Genomic DNA, 14,194 nt, shown 5'->3' with positions numbered 1-14,194 from the left:
TTTCTTCTTGGCAGTCTAGGAACAGGATTTAGGAGGAGACTTCCTGAGCCCTCAGAAGCTGGAGACTTACATTGAGGAGAAATTTTGCTGACAGCCAAGCATCAGGGAAGCAATGAGGGAGGGCAGAGATGCCCACCAGAATCCCCCAAAACCTGTTTTCTTGGACAACAACAATGGGCAAGAAGGCCATGCTCTTACCTTTCTGGATGGGACTGTTCTGTCTGCTGTCTGGCCCTGTGTGTGAAGATTGCTTCTCTGGCTCTTAATCTTTTAAATTGCTTTTCCTTGTCTCCAGTCCCATGTTAGTCATGAGTCTGGACTTCTGACAGGGTCATCTGTGATTACTTAATTGGCATGAAAGAAACCACCTTCATTCCTCTCCTCAAAAAGTCGTTGTTCATTGTGGCCTCTATTTTCCCCAATCTCAGGATTTCCTCCCTGGGAAGGCATTTATTTTAAGTATTGGTCCCTCCTCCATAGGGTAGCCAGATAAAATATAGCAAGCCCAGTTATTTTTTATTTCAGATAAACAATGAATACTTTTTAGTATAACTACATCCCCTGCAATACTTTTTAGTATAATTATGTCCCACTTACTAGATGGGACATATTTTTATTAAAAAAAATATTCGTGAGATGGCTGGGTGGTTCAGTCAGTTAAGCATCTGCCTTCAGCTTAAGTTATGATCTCAGGGTTCTGAGATCAAGCCCTGTGTTGGGCTTCCTGCTCAGCAGGAAGGCTGCTTCTCCCTCTTCCTATGCCCTCCCCACCCCCTGCTCATGCTCTCTCTTGCTCTCAAATAAATAAAATTCTTTTTTAAAAAAGGATTTGTATTTTATCTGAAATTCAAATGTAACCTAGCACCCTATATATACCCTCCCTCATGTTAAAGAGCCTTTAGTCTCAGACCTGGAGACCATCTAGTCCCACCCTCTCCTGATCAAGAAGAGGAAATAGAAGATCCCTAAAGCCTCCTAAAAACTTCCTAATGTTAGGAGTGATTTGAACAGTTAGGTAAGGCCAGGGTCCCCAACAAGAAAATATGGAGTCAGGACAGCTAAAATAAAATAGCGCTGACATCCTGTTTTGCAGCTTACCACCACACTGACATTTTGCTTTGCAACCTTCGCAGAAATGACTTCTGCAAAACATCCTAAAATAAGACAACCACAAAAACATTTGTCAATATCACGGGCAAGTCTGGTCTACCAGACTTCGAAGCAGCATGACCAAGAACCACAGGCGCTAAGGGGACACAAAATCCTGTAACACTAAGCTCCCTGATTTCTCTGTGACATTATTCAGAAATAACTGTCCCCTGGGGAGAGTGGGTTTTGTGCATTTGCAAGAGGCAGACAAAATCTTCTCTTTGATGGTAGATATGACCTACCTAAAGTCTAACTGAAACCAGGGCTGATTTGACCTGACAAAATAATAATAAATGTGATTGGCCTTCCAAATGGCCTTCCATTCTATTTTTTGAGTCAACTGTGTATATAGCCCAGAAGCATTTCAGTGGGCCAGAACAGTGCTCACCAGCTCTCTGTAACTGTTATGGACAAACAAACAAAACAAAACATGACCAGAATAAAGGAATGTGACAGTTTTCATCAGCTGAGGACTTAGATTAAATAACTACTCATGGTTTTTGGTACGATTGTAAATGGGATTGATTCCTTAATTTCTCTTTCTTCTGTCTTATTGTTAGTGTATAGAAATGCAACTGATTTCTGTGCATTGACTTTATATCCAGCCGCGTTGCTGAATTCCTGTATGATTTCTAGCAATTCTGGGGTGGAGTCTTTGGGTTTTCCACATAAAGTATCATGTCATCTGAGAAGAGTGAGAGTTTGACTTCCTTGCCAATTTGAATGACTTGGCATTCAAGTCATTGAATTGACTTGCTATGTTGACCAACAGTGGTGAGAGTGGACATCCCTGTCATGTTCCTGGCCTTAGGGGAAAAGTTCTCAATTTTTCTCCATTGAAAATGATATTTGCTGTGGGCTTTCCATATATGGCTTCTATGGTATTGAGATATGTTCCCTCTATCCGTACACTGTGGAGAGTTTTAATCAAAAAAGGATGCTGTATTTTGTCAAATGCTTTTTCTGCATCTATGGAGATCATATGGTTCTTGTGCTTTCTTTTGTTAATGTGATGTATCACATTTATTGATTTGTGTTGAACCACAAATCATGTTGATTTGTTGAACCACCCTTGCGGCCCAGGAATAAATCCCACTTGGTTGTGGTGAATAATCCTTTCAATGTATTGTTGGATCCTATTGACTAGTGTCTTGGTAAGAATTTTTGCATCCATGTTCATCAGGGATATTGGTCTGTAGTTCTTTTTGATGGGGTCTTTGTCTGGTTTTGGGATCAAGGTAATGGTGGCCTTATAGAATGAATTTGGAGGTCTTCCTTCCATTCTATTTTTTGAAACAGCTTCAGAAGAATAGGCATTAGTTCCTCTTTAAATGATTGGTAGAATTCCCCTGAGAAGCCATCTGGGCCTGGACTCTTGTTTGTTGAGATTTTTTATTACTGCTTCAATTTCCTTGCTGGTTATGGGTCTGTTCAGGTTTTCTATTTCTTCCTGTTTCAGTTTGCACCCATTTCTTCCAGATTGCATAATTTGTTGGCATATAGTTGCTCATAATATGTTCTTAAAATTGTTCGTATTTCCCCAGTGTTGCACATGATCTCTCCTAATTCATTCATGATTTTATTAAATTGGGTACTTTCTCTTTTCTTTTTGTTAAGTCTGGCTAGGGGTTTATCAATCTTACTAATTCTTTCAAAGAATCAGCTCCTAGTTTCATTGATCTTTTCTACTGTTCTCTTGGTTTCTGTTTCATTGATTTCTGCTCTAGTCTTTATTATCTCGTTTCCTGCTTGGTTTAGGCTTTATTTGCTATTCTTTCTCCAGCTTCTTCAGGTATAAGGTTAGTTTGCGTATTTGAGACCTTTCTTGGTTCTTGAGAAAGGCTAGTATTGCTGTATACTTCCCTCTTAGGACTGCCTTTGCTGCATCCCAAAGGTTTTGAACACTGGTGTTTTCATTTTCATTTCCATGAATTTTTAAAAAATTTTCTTTAATTTCCTGGTTGACCAATTCATTCTTTAATAGGATGCTCTTTAACCTCCATGTATTTGTGTTCCTTCCTAATTTCCTCTTGTCACTGAGTTCAAGTTTCAAAGCATTGTGGTCTGGAATTGAACATTAGAATAATTCCAATCTTTTGGTACCAGTTGAAACCTGATTTGTGATCCAGTATATAGACCCACTATGTGATCTATTCTGGAGAATGTTCCATGTGCACTTGAGAAGAATGTGCATTCTGTTGCTTTAAAATGAATGCTCTGAATATATGTGAGAAGTCCATCTGGTCCAGTGTGTCATTCAAAGCCCTCGTTTCCTTGTTGATCTTCTGCTTAGATGATTTGTCCATTGAAGTGAGTGGGGTGTTAAAGTCCCCAACTATTATTATATTATTACCAATGTGTTTCTTTAATTTTGTTATTAATTGGTTTATATAATTGGCTGCTCCCCTGTTAGGGGCATAAGTATTTACAATTGTTAGATCTTCTTGTTGGAGAGACAGTTTATGATATAGTGTCCTTCCTCATCTCTTATTACAGTCTCTTGTTTAAAATCTAATTTTAAGGATTGCTACCTCAGCTTTCTTTTGATGTCCATTAGCATGATAAATGGTTCTCCACCCCCTCACTTTCAATCTGGAGCTGTCTTCGGATATAAAATGAGTCTCTTGCAGACAGCATATCAATGGGTCTTGCTTTATTTTTTTTTAAAGATTTTATTTATTTATTTGACAGAGAGAGACACAGCGAGAGAGGGATCACAAGCAGGGGGAGTGGGAGAGGGAGAAGCAGGCCTCCCGCAGAGTGAGGAGCCCGATGCGGGGCTTGATCCCAGGACCCTGGGATCATGACCTGAGCCAAAGACAGATGCTTAATGACTGAGCCACGCAGGCACCCCGATGGGTCTTGCTTTTTTATCCAATCTGATACCCTGTGTCTTTTGTTTGGAATATTTACCCATTTACATTCAGAGTAACTATTAAAGATATGAATTTGGTGCCATTGTATTACCTGTATTGTCACTGTTTCTGTATATTGTCTCTGTTCCCTACAGGTCTCTTTCACTTTGGGGCTTTCTCTTCACTTAAAGGATCCCCTTTAATATTTCTTGCAGGGTTGGTTTAGTGATCACAAATTCTTTTCATTTCTGTTTATCTTGGAAGCTTTTTATCTCTCCTTCTATTTTGAATGACAGCCTTACTGGATGAATTTTTCTTGGCTGCATATTTTCCTCATTTAGCACCCTGAATATATCCTGCCAGTTCTTTCTGCCCTGTCAGGTCTCTGTGGATAGATCTGGGGCTAGCTTTATGTGCCTACCCTTTTAGGTTATGGACCTCTTGTCCTGAACTGCTTTCAGGATTTTCTCTTTGTCTCTGGGAGATTTGCAAGTTTTGCTATTATATGATGGGGTGTTGACCTATATTATTAATTTTGAGGGGGGTTCTTTGTGCCTTCTGGACTTGAATGCCTGTTTCCTTCCCCAGATTAGGGAAGTTCTCCACTATAATTTGCTCCAATATAACTTCTGCCCCCCTCTCTCTTTGCTCTTCTGAGATCCCAGTTATTCTAATATTGTGTGGCTCTATGGTATCACTTATCTCTCAAATTCTCCCCTCTTGATCCAGTAGTTATTTATCTCAGCTTCTTTATTCTCCATCAGTTTGTCTTCTATATCACTAATTCTCTCTTCTGCCTCATTTATCCTAGCAGTTAGTCTCCATTTTTATTTGTATGTTATTAATAGCCTTTTTGATTTCAACTTGATTAGATTTTAGTTGTTTTATTTCTCCAGAAAGGGATTCTGTAGTGTCTTCTATGCTTTTTTCAAGCTCAGCTATTATCTTTATAATTGTTATTCTGAACTCTAGTTCTGACATCTAACTTATATCCATACTGATTAGGTCCCTGGCAGTCAGTACTGCCTCTTTTCCTCTTTTTTGAGGTGAGTTTTTGTCTTGTCATTCTGTTCAGAGAAGTATAGATGGATGAGAAAACAAAATACTAAAATGGGAACAGTGACCCCTGAGAAATATACACTAAACAAATCAGAAGAGACCCAAAACTGAGAAAAAAAAATTTTTTAAAAAGAGAGAATATAATCAGACAGGTGAACAGAATAGAGCAATACACAGGATCCTGTGTGTATTTTGGTCTGTTTGTTAGAAAACTAGATCCCAAAATTGTAAAGACAGAAAAACTTGTATATGTACAAAAATAAAATTAAATACAATGAAAGGATAGAATGTAACTGTAAGAATGAAAATTTAAAAAAAAAGAATACAAACAGAATATGAACAGTTCAGAACAATACAGTATATCCTGGGTGTATTTTGTTTGGTTTGTTACAAGAAACTGCATCTCAAAATTGTAAAGAAAGAAAAACATATATATACAAAAATAAAATTAAATACAATGAAAGGATAGAATGCAACTGTAAAGATGAAAATTTAAAAAGACGAGTTGGTAAAATAAATTGGTTGTAAAGGAAAAAGAAAAAAATCTAAAATTGAAAGACTGAAGAATCATGAGAAAAAACCATGAACTCTATATACTATTTTTCCCTAGCATTGGAGTTTTGAAGTTCTGTGTGATCAGTAAACTTGGTCCTAGCTGATCTTCTGGGGGAGTGGCCTGTTGGGCTGATTCTCAGGTGTCTTTGCCCTGGGCAGAATTGCACCACCCTTGCCATGGGGCCACGCTAAGTAAGAGGGTCCGGATTGTTCTATGTGGCTTTTGTTCCCTGAGGGCTTTTCCTACAGCTTTAGAGGATGAGAATGAAAATGGTGGCCTCCTAATCTCCAGCCCCAGAGCTGAAAGCTCATGGCCCCCACTCCTCAGTGTGCCCTCAGGGAAAAGCAGTCAATAACTCCTGTCTCTGTGGTCTCCATTTGCACTCCATGCTCACCCAGCCTGTGACTGAGCATTTCTATCTCAGGCATGTGACCCTGTTTCGAGTCTCCAAACCATGCAGACTCCTGCAGCATGCACCCATACTGCTCCTCTTGGGGGGAAGAAAGCAGGGGTCTCACTGAGATTCTGCTGTTTGCTGGGTCCCTGGTCAGAGAGCTGTCTTCTGACTGTGCTGCAGTTTGTGGTTATGACAACACCAAGCTGAAAGCCCACTCCTGGGCTTGCTGATTGCAACTGGTTTCCCTGCTTTGATGCCTTGTAACTCTGCCACTCTCAGGCACCCCCATTCTTTCTGTGACCCCAGGGATCCTGAGACTGCACTGTTCCACCTAGGATTCTGCCCTGCTCAACACCTGAGCATCTTTCAGGAAGGGACGTCCCTCATAGGAACAGATTCTAAAAGTTCCAATTTTGTGCTCTGCTGCTATATCACCTTCCAATAGCCAGCTTATGCAGTCTCCCCCCACCCCCTGTGGTTTATCTTCTGATATATCACCTCAGATTCACTTCTCCACACCTCCTACCTTGCAGAAAGTGGTTGCTTTTCTATATGTAGAGTTGCACCTATTCTTTTCTTAGATCTTTGGTTGAGTTTATAGGTGTTCAGAATGATTTGATAGCTATTTAGCTGAATTCCTGGGACCAAACAAAACTAAGGTCTCCTACTCCTCTGCTGTGTTGGAAAGTCAACCACCCTATGTCTTTTGTTTGGAACATTTAGTCTATTTACACTCAAAGTAATTATTGGTAGATATGTATTTATTGCCATTTTGTTACATACTTAGTGGTTGTTTTTGTAGTTTTTCTCTGATTCTTTCCGCTCTTTCTCTCTTTCATGGTTTGCTGGTTTTCTCTAGTGATATACTTTGATTCCTTAATCCCTATTTTTGGAATACCTCTTACCATTTTTTTATTTGTGGCTACCATTCAGTTTATATATAACATCTTCTGCAAATAGCAGTCTACATTAAGCTGATGGTCACTTAATTTTGAACTCAGTCTTTACTTCTTTTTCCTCCATGTTTCAGATATTTGGCATCATAATTTGCATCCTTTTATTTTGTGCTTCTCTTGACTGATTTTTATAAATATACTTTTTTTTCCCTTTTGTGATTCCTATTTTTCTTACTCTTGCTTACAGTTTTCATTTTCCATCACAGAGTCCCCCCTAAATTGCTTGTAGGGCTGGTTTAGTGATCATTAATTCTTTTAACTTCTGTTTGTCTGGGAAACTCTTTTTTTTTTAAGATTTTATTTATTTATCTGACAGAGAGTTAGAGAGAGAGCACAAGCAGGCAGAGTGGCAGGCAGAGGGAGAGAGAAAAGCAGGCTCTCTGCTGAGCAAGGAGCCTGATGTGGGACTCGATCCCAGGATGCTGGGATCATGACCGGAGCCAAAGGCAGACGATTAACTGACTGAGCCACCCAGGCGCCCTGTCTGGGAAACTCTTTATCCCTCCTTCTATTCTGAATAATAGCCTTGCTGGACAGAATATTCTTGACCACCGTCTTCCCTTTCAGAACTGTTAATATATCATGACACTTTCTTCTGGCCTACAAAATTTCTGATGAAAAATCAGCTGATAGCCTAATGAAATTTTCTTTGTATGTAACTGTCTTCTTTTCTCTTGCAACTTTTAAAATTCTTTATCACTATTTTTTTTTGCCTATTTATTTATTTATTTGCCATTTTAATAACTATGTGTGTTGGTGTGGACCTCTTTGGGTTGAATTTTTGAGGGATCTCTGTGCCTCCTGAATCTGGATCTCTGTTTCCCTTTCCAGGTTCAAGAAGTTTTCAGCTATTATTTCTTAAATATGTTTCTGCCCTCCCTTCTCTTTTTTCCTTCTGAGATCCCTATAATGTGAATGTTACTACATTTGATGGAGTGAGTTCTCTTAAGTCTATTCTCATTATGCAGTGTTCTTTTTTTGTTTTGTTTTGTCTTTTCCTTGCTCAGCTTGATTGTTTTCCATTACTGTATCCTCAAGGTCATTGACACATTCCTCTGTTTCCTATAACCTACTATTTATTCCATCTATTGTATTTTTAATTTCATTTATTGAGTCCTTCATCTCTGATATGTTATTTTTCATCTCTTTGTCAAGGGTCTCATTGTTGTCTCCACCCTTTTCTGAAGTCCAGTGAGTATCTTTATGATCATTACTTCAAATTCTGTATCAGGCATATTACTTATTTCTGTTTCACTTAAATCTCCTGCTGTGATTTTGTTCTGTTCTTTGATTTGGAGTATGGACCTCTGTTTTCTCATTTTGTCTCCCTCTCTGTGTCTGTTTCTCTGTGTTAGGAAAGTCAGCTACAGCTACATTTTCTGCTCTTGAAAGTATTGGTTTTATGAAGAAGAGGTCTTGTATTGCCCTGCAGTGCAGTCCCCCATTCACCAGAATGCAGCACTTCAGGGGAGTCTCCTACTTGTGTTGCTTATATCCTGCTATTGTGTCTGAGTCTTTTTCTTTCAGTCTAGATGCCTTCACTGACTGTGTACCTGTTGTGGGCTATGCTTGCTCTCTGTAGTATTAGTGCAATCCAGGCAGATGGGCTCTGAAGGCATAAGACTGCAGGAGGGCTCGGGGCAGGGCAGCAGTGTTAGCAAAATTTGGGCTGTGCTGGTAGTCCTAGGCTGGATCCCCTGAAGCATGTGGCTGCCTGGAGTGCAGCATGTGGAGGTGGAGGCATTGACTCCGAGGGTGGGAGAGGCATCTGTGTACCTGGTGGCTGGGCAGAGTGTGTTTGTTCAGTGTTACAAAAATTTGTGCTAAACCCAGGGCTGAGGCCAGCAGCTTGGAGTGGGCATGGCACACTGCTAGCAGGTTCGGTAGCAAGTGTCTGTACAGTCCTGCAGTTGGCCCTGTGTTATGCTGTGGGACACGGTAGGAAAATGGTGCCTGCCCAGCTCCTTTGTTCCTGGAAGTCTCCCAACATGCTCCAAAATCAGTATAAACATATCTTCCTCCCATTTCCCCCAGATATTGTGCAAGCTGTCACTTCTCTGTTGCCTCTCAGCAGGCTGTTGTCTCTCTAAGGGCAGGGACCAGCTATCACTCACCTCTGACTCACCCAATGCTGAGTCGGCTGACTTTTAAAGCTCCAGGCTCCATGTCCTGCTGGTTATACAAACTCAGGGAATTCAGTCCCTCTGGTTTTCAACACCAAATATTAAGGGGATTCATCTTTGCTGAGTGGGCTTCCTGGTGTGAGGGACCATTTCTTTCCCCTGTCCATGCCAGCAGTTCCATCGCTCCTGCAGGCAGCTCCTGACCACTGTTTCTGCCCTTCCTAACCTCTCAGATGTGGCTTCTTCTCTACATTTAGTTGTGGAGTTTGTTCTTCCAATCTTTGGATCACTCTCTGGTTTATTTACATGGATGTGAGTGAGATCTAGTTGTAAACATGGGATAGATTGAGCTTGGGGTCCTCCTAGGCTGCCATCTTTCCAAGCTCTCCAACCCTGATTTCTTTTTCTTTTTTTTAAGATTTTATTTTTATTTACTTGAGAGAGAGAACACACATGTGTGAGCGGGGGGGGGAGGGGCAGAGGGAGAGAATCTCAAATAGACTCCACGCTGAGCACAGAGCCCAAAGTGGGGCTTGATCTCATGACCCTGAGATCATGACCTGAGCCAAAACCAAGAGTTGGACACTTAAATGACTGAGGCACCCAGGCACCCAACACTGATTTCTTTTGAAAAGAAATCCCCACATAGCATTTTTTTTGTTACGATAAGAAATAATCCAGTTGACTTGAGTTATCATCTGAAGGAGAGAGCCCAGCTTGTTTTTTTTTTTTTTAGAATAAAAGTAGTCCTTGTTTTTCAAAACCTCACATTTCACCACTTGGCTTTTACAAAACATCTACATTAGTACCTTTTTTTTGGTAACTGAAAGAAACTCAGAGATTTTTGCTTTTATGAAAAAAAGTGAAAATAGCATTCAGCTTTTGTTTTGCAGTGAGACTTTATAGAAGACCAGGGCTTTGGGGGTTGGGGTTGAATTTGACCAAAAGAACAGCAGATTTCCTTTTGCCAATTATTGTGCACATAGGTTTGTGTAGCCTTTTGGGGATCAAAAGAATCCAGCTCAGCTAGAGTCTCAAGGGGACAATACCTGAGAGCATCTGGCTATGGTGGGATCAGGGAACTGCACCCCAGAAATCAGGTTCTTGGTGTGTTTTTTGATATTTCTTTATATTTTTCTAGAGGTGCTCATTGAAGTCTTTTAAATATTGCAGTCAGTATCAGCTCTACCAGGAGAAACTAAAGGGTTTTAATGAGGCATCAGAACCACCCTGGAGTCAATAGCAGAATGTAAGCTGAGGGAATCCCAAGAAGAGGGAAAAAAACCAGAGGAGAGGCAGGGACTCTGGATCCAACCATCTCTCTCATCCAGTGTTTCCTTCCAAGTCTAAATTTCAGGAGTTTTTTGTTTGTTTGTTTTGTTTTGTTTTGTTTTTTGTTTGTTTGTTTAGAATATGTTATTGCACTAACAATGTTGGAAATTACTGAGCTAAATAAATTTAAACAGATTTCCTCATTATAATTCTTCTAACATCCTTAATATACTAATGCACTTTATAAATCTTCAAGGAAAGACAATTGCCAGCAGAGTTTCTCAAACTGTTTTGTCATGGTGTAAGATTTCACTAACACTGGTGCTACAAGGAACAATGCCCTTTGAGCCATGTCACAATGAAGAGCCATTATAGATACAGTTTCTTGTGTGGTTGGTCTTTTTTCTTTAAGTATTTGACAAACAGCCTGCAACGCAGTTCCTTTCCACAAAGAGGTCAGTCCAGTCCTTAGTTGTATATTAAATGTATTGTATTCTTACTGTGTGCCAGAAACTGAGTGAAGCGATTAACTGATTATCTCATTTCCTCCTTGAATCTCCACAGCAGCACTGTCAAGTGGGTATTGTTAATACCTCCACTTAAGAGAGGAGGAGAAGACTGAGGGCTATGAAGTTTGGATAACTTACTCAAGGTTACTAGATAGTAAGTGGCAGAATGGAGATGACCAAACTCCCATTCTTTTTTTTTTTTTTTTCAATTCAATTAGCCAATATATAGTACATCATTAGTTTTTGATGTAGTGTTCAATGATTCATTAGTTGCATATATATATAACACGCAGTGCTCAACACATCATGTGCCCTCCTTAAAGTCCATCACCCAGTTACCCATCCCCCCACCCACCTCCATTCCTCAGTTTGTTTCCCTGAATCAAGAATCTTTTATGGTTTGTCTCTGTCTCTGATTTCTTCCCATTCAGTTTTTCCTCCCTTCCCCTATGATCCTGTGAGCTATTTCTTATATTCCACATATGAGTGAAACCAAATGATAATTGTCTTTCTCTGATTGACTTATTTCACTTAGCATAATACCCTCCAGCTCCATCCATGTCAATGAAAATGGTAGGTATTCATCCTTTCTGATGGCTGAGTAATATTGCATTGTATATATGAACCACATCTTCTTTATCCATTCATCTGTTAAAGGACATCTCATCTCAGCTCCTTCCAGTTTGGCTATTGTGAACATTGCTGCTATGAACATTGGGGTGCATGTGTCCCCTTCATTTCACTACATCTGTATCTTTGGGGAAAATAACCAGTAGTGCAATTGCTCTATTTTTAACTTCTTGAGGAACCTCGATCCTGTTTTCCAGAGTGGCTATACCAGCTTGCATTCCCATCAGCAGTGTAAGAGAGTTCCCCTTTCTTCACATCCTCACCAACATTTGTTGTTCCCTGTCTTGTTAATTTTAGCCATTCTAACTGGTGTAAGGTGGTATCCTATTGTGGTTTTGATTTGTATTTCCCTGATGGCAAGTGATGTGGAGTATTTTTTCATGTGTCTGTTGGCCATTTGTATGTCTTCTTTGGAGAAGTATCCGTTCATGTCTTCTGCCCATTTTGTGACTGGATTATTTGCTTTTTGGGTGTTGAGTTGCATAAGTTCTTTATAGATCTTAGATACCAGCCCTTTATCTGTTACATCATTTGCAAATATCTTCTCCCATTCCGTGGGTAGACTTTCAGTTTTGTTGACTGTTTCCTTTGCTGTGCAGAAGCTTTTTATCTTGATGAAGTCCCAATAGTTCATTTTTGCTTTTGTTTCCCTTGCCTTTAGAGATGTGTCTTGCAAGAATTTGCTACAGCTGAGGTCGAAGAGGTTACTGCCTATGTTCTCCTCTAGAATTTTGATGGATTCCTGTCTCACATTGAGGTCTTTCATTTTGAGCCTGTGTTTGTGTGTGATGTAAGGAAATGGTCCAGTTTCATTCTTCTGCATGTGGCTGTCCAGTATTCCCAGCACCGTTTATTGAAGAGACTGTCTTTTTTCCATTGGACATTCTTTCCTGCTTTGTCGAAGATTAGTTGATCATAGAGTTGAAGGTCCATTTCTGGGCTCTCTTTTCTGTTCCATTGATCCATGTGTCTGTTTTTGTGCCAATACCATGCTGTCTTGATGATCACAGCTTTGTAATAGAGCTTGAAGTCAGGCATTGTGATGCCACCAGCTTTGTTTTTCTTTTTCAACATTCCTCTTGCTATTTGGGGTCTTTGCTGGTTCCATACAAATTTTAGGATTGTTTGTTCCATTTCTGTGAAAAAAGTTGATGGTATTTTGATAAGGATTACATTGAATGTGTAGATTGCTCTGGGCAGCATAGACATTTTAACAATGTTAATTTTCTAATCTATGAGCATGGAATACTTTTCCATCTCTTTGTGTCTTCCTCAATTTCTTTCATAAGTGTTCTGTAGTTTCTAGAGTACAGATCCTTTACCATGGTGCCTCACCTAGGGGGAAACTGCTCAGGAATTAAACACGGGCCAGCATAAGACAGCTTTAAGACTTCTTACTCTTCCCCAGATTTAGTTATTTATTTAGAACATGTGTTCAGGAATGCTCTATGTTGATTTCCTTGGCCTTCTCAAGGGCAGGGACTGTGTCTTGTTCCCCTTTGCAATATCAGTTGCTGGCATGAAGTAGGAGCTTTACAGCTATTTCTTTTCTTTTCTTTTTAATTATGTTGTTAGTCACTATACAATACATCATTAGTTTTTGATGTGGTGATCCACGATCCACTGTTTTCGTATAACACCCAGTGCTCCATGCAGTATGTGCCCTCCTTAATACCCATCACCAGGCTAACCAATCCCCCCACCCCCCTCCCCTCTAAAACGCTGTTTGTTTCTCAGAGTCCATAGTCTTTCATGGTTCATCTCTCCCTCCGATTTCCCCCCTTCATTTTTCCCTTCCTTCTCATAATGTCCTCCATGCTATTCCTTATGTTCCACAAATAAGTGAAACCATATGATAATTGATTTTCTCTGCTTGACTTATTTCGCTTAGCATAATCTCCTCCAGTCCCATCCATTGTGATGTAAAAGTTGGGAATTCATCCTTTCTGATGGCTGAGTAATATTCCATTGTATATATGGACCACATCTTCTTTATCCATTCATCTGTTGAAGGGCATCTTGGCTCTTTCCACAGTTTGGCTATTGCAGACATTGCTGCTATGAACATTGGGGTGCATATGGCCCTTCTTTTCACTATATCTGTGTCTTGGGGGTAAATACCCAGGAGTGCAATTGCTGGGTCATAGGGTAGCTCTATTTTTAAAATTTGAGGAATCTCCACACTGTTTTCCAAAGTGGCTGTACCAACTTGCATTCCCACCAACAGTGTAAGAAGGTTCCCCTTGCTCCACAACCTCTCCAACATTTGTTGTTTCTTTCCCTGTCAATTTTTGCCATTCTAACTGGTGTAAGGTGGTATCTCAATGTGGTTTTAATTTGAATTTCACAGATGGCTAATGATGAGGAACATTTTTCCTTTGTCTGTTAGCCATTTGTATGTTTTCTCCAGAGAAGTGTCTTTTCATGTCTTCTGCCCATTTTTTGACTTGATTATTTGTTTTTTGGGTGAGTTTGAGAAGTTCTTTATAGATATTGGATACCAGCCCTTTATCTGTAGTGTCATTTGCAAATATTTTCTCCCATTCTTTACAGCTATTTCTTGAATGCATGAATAAAATAATAAATGAATGAAGAGATGGATTTACAACTGACCCTGGGATGGTACATATTTCCTAACAGAGACATTGCCCAAATTCTTTCATCCAGTCAATAAATATTTGTTAAACA

Source organism: Neomonachus schauinslandi, chromosome 13 (assembly GCF_002201575.2).
Source record: "Neomonachus schauinslandi chromosome 13, ASM220157v2, whole genome shotgun sequence".
NCBI lineage: Eukaryota > Metazoa > Chordata > Mammalia > Carnivora > Phocidae > Neomonachus > Neomonachus schauinslandi.
Note: the sequence above shows the minus strand (reverse complement) of the source record.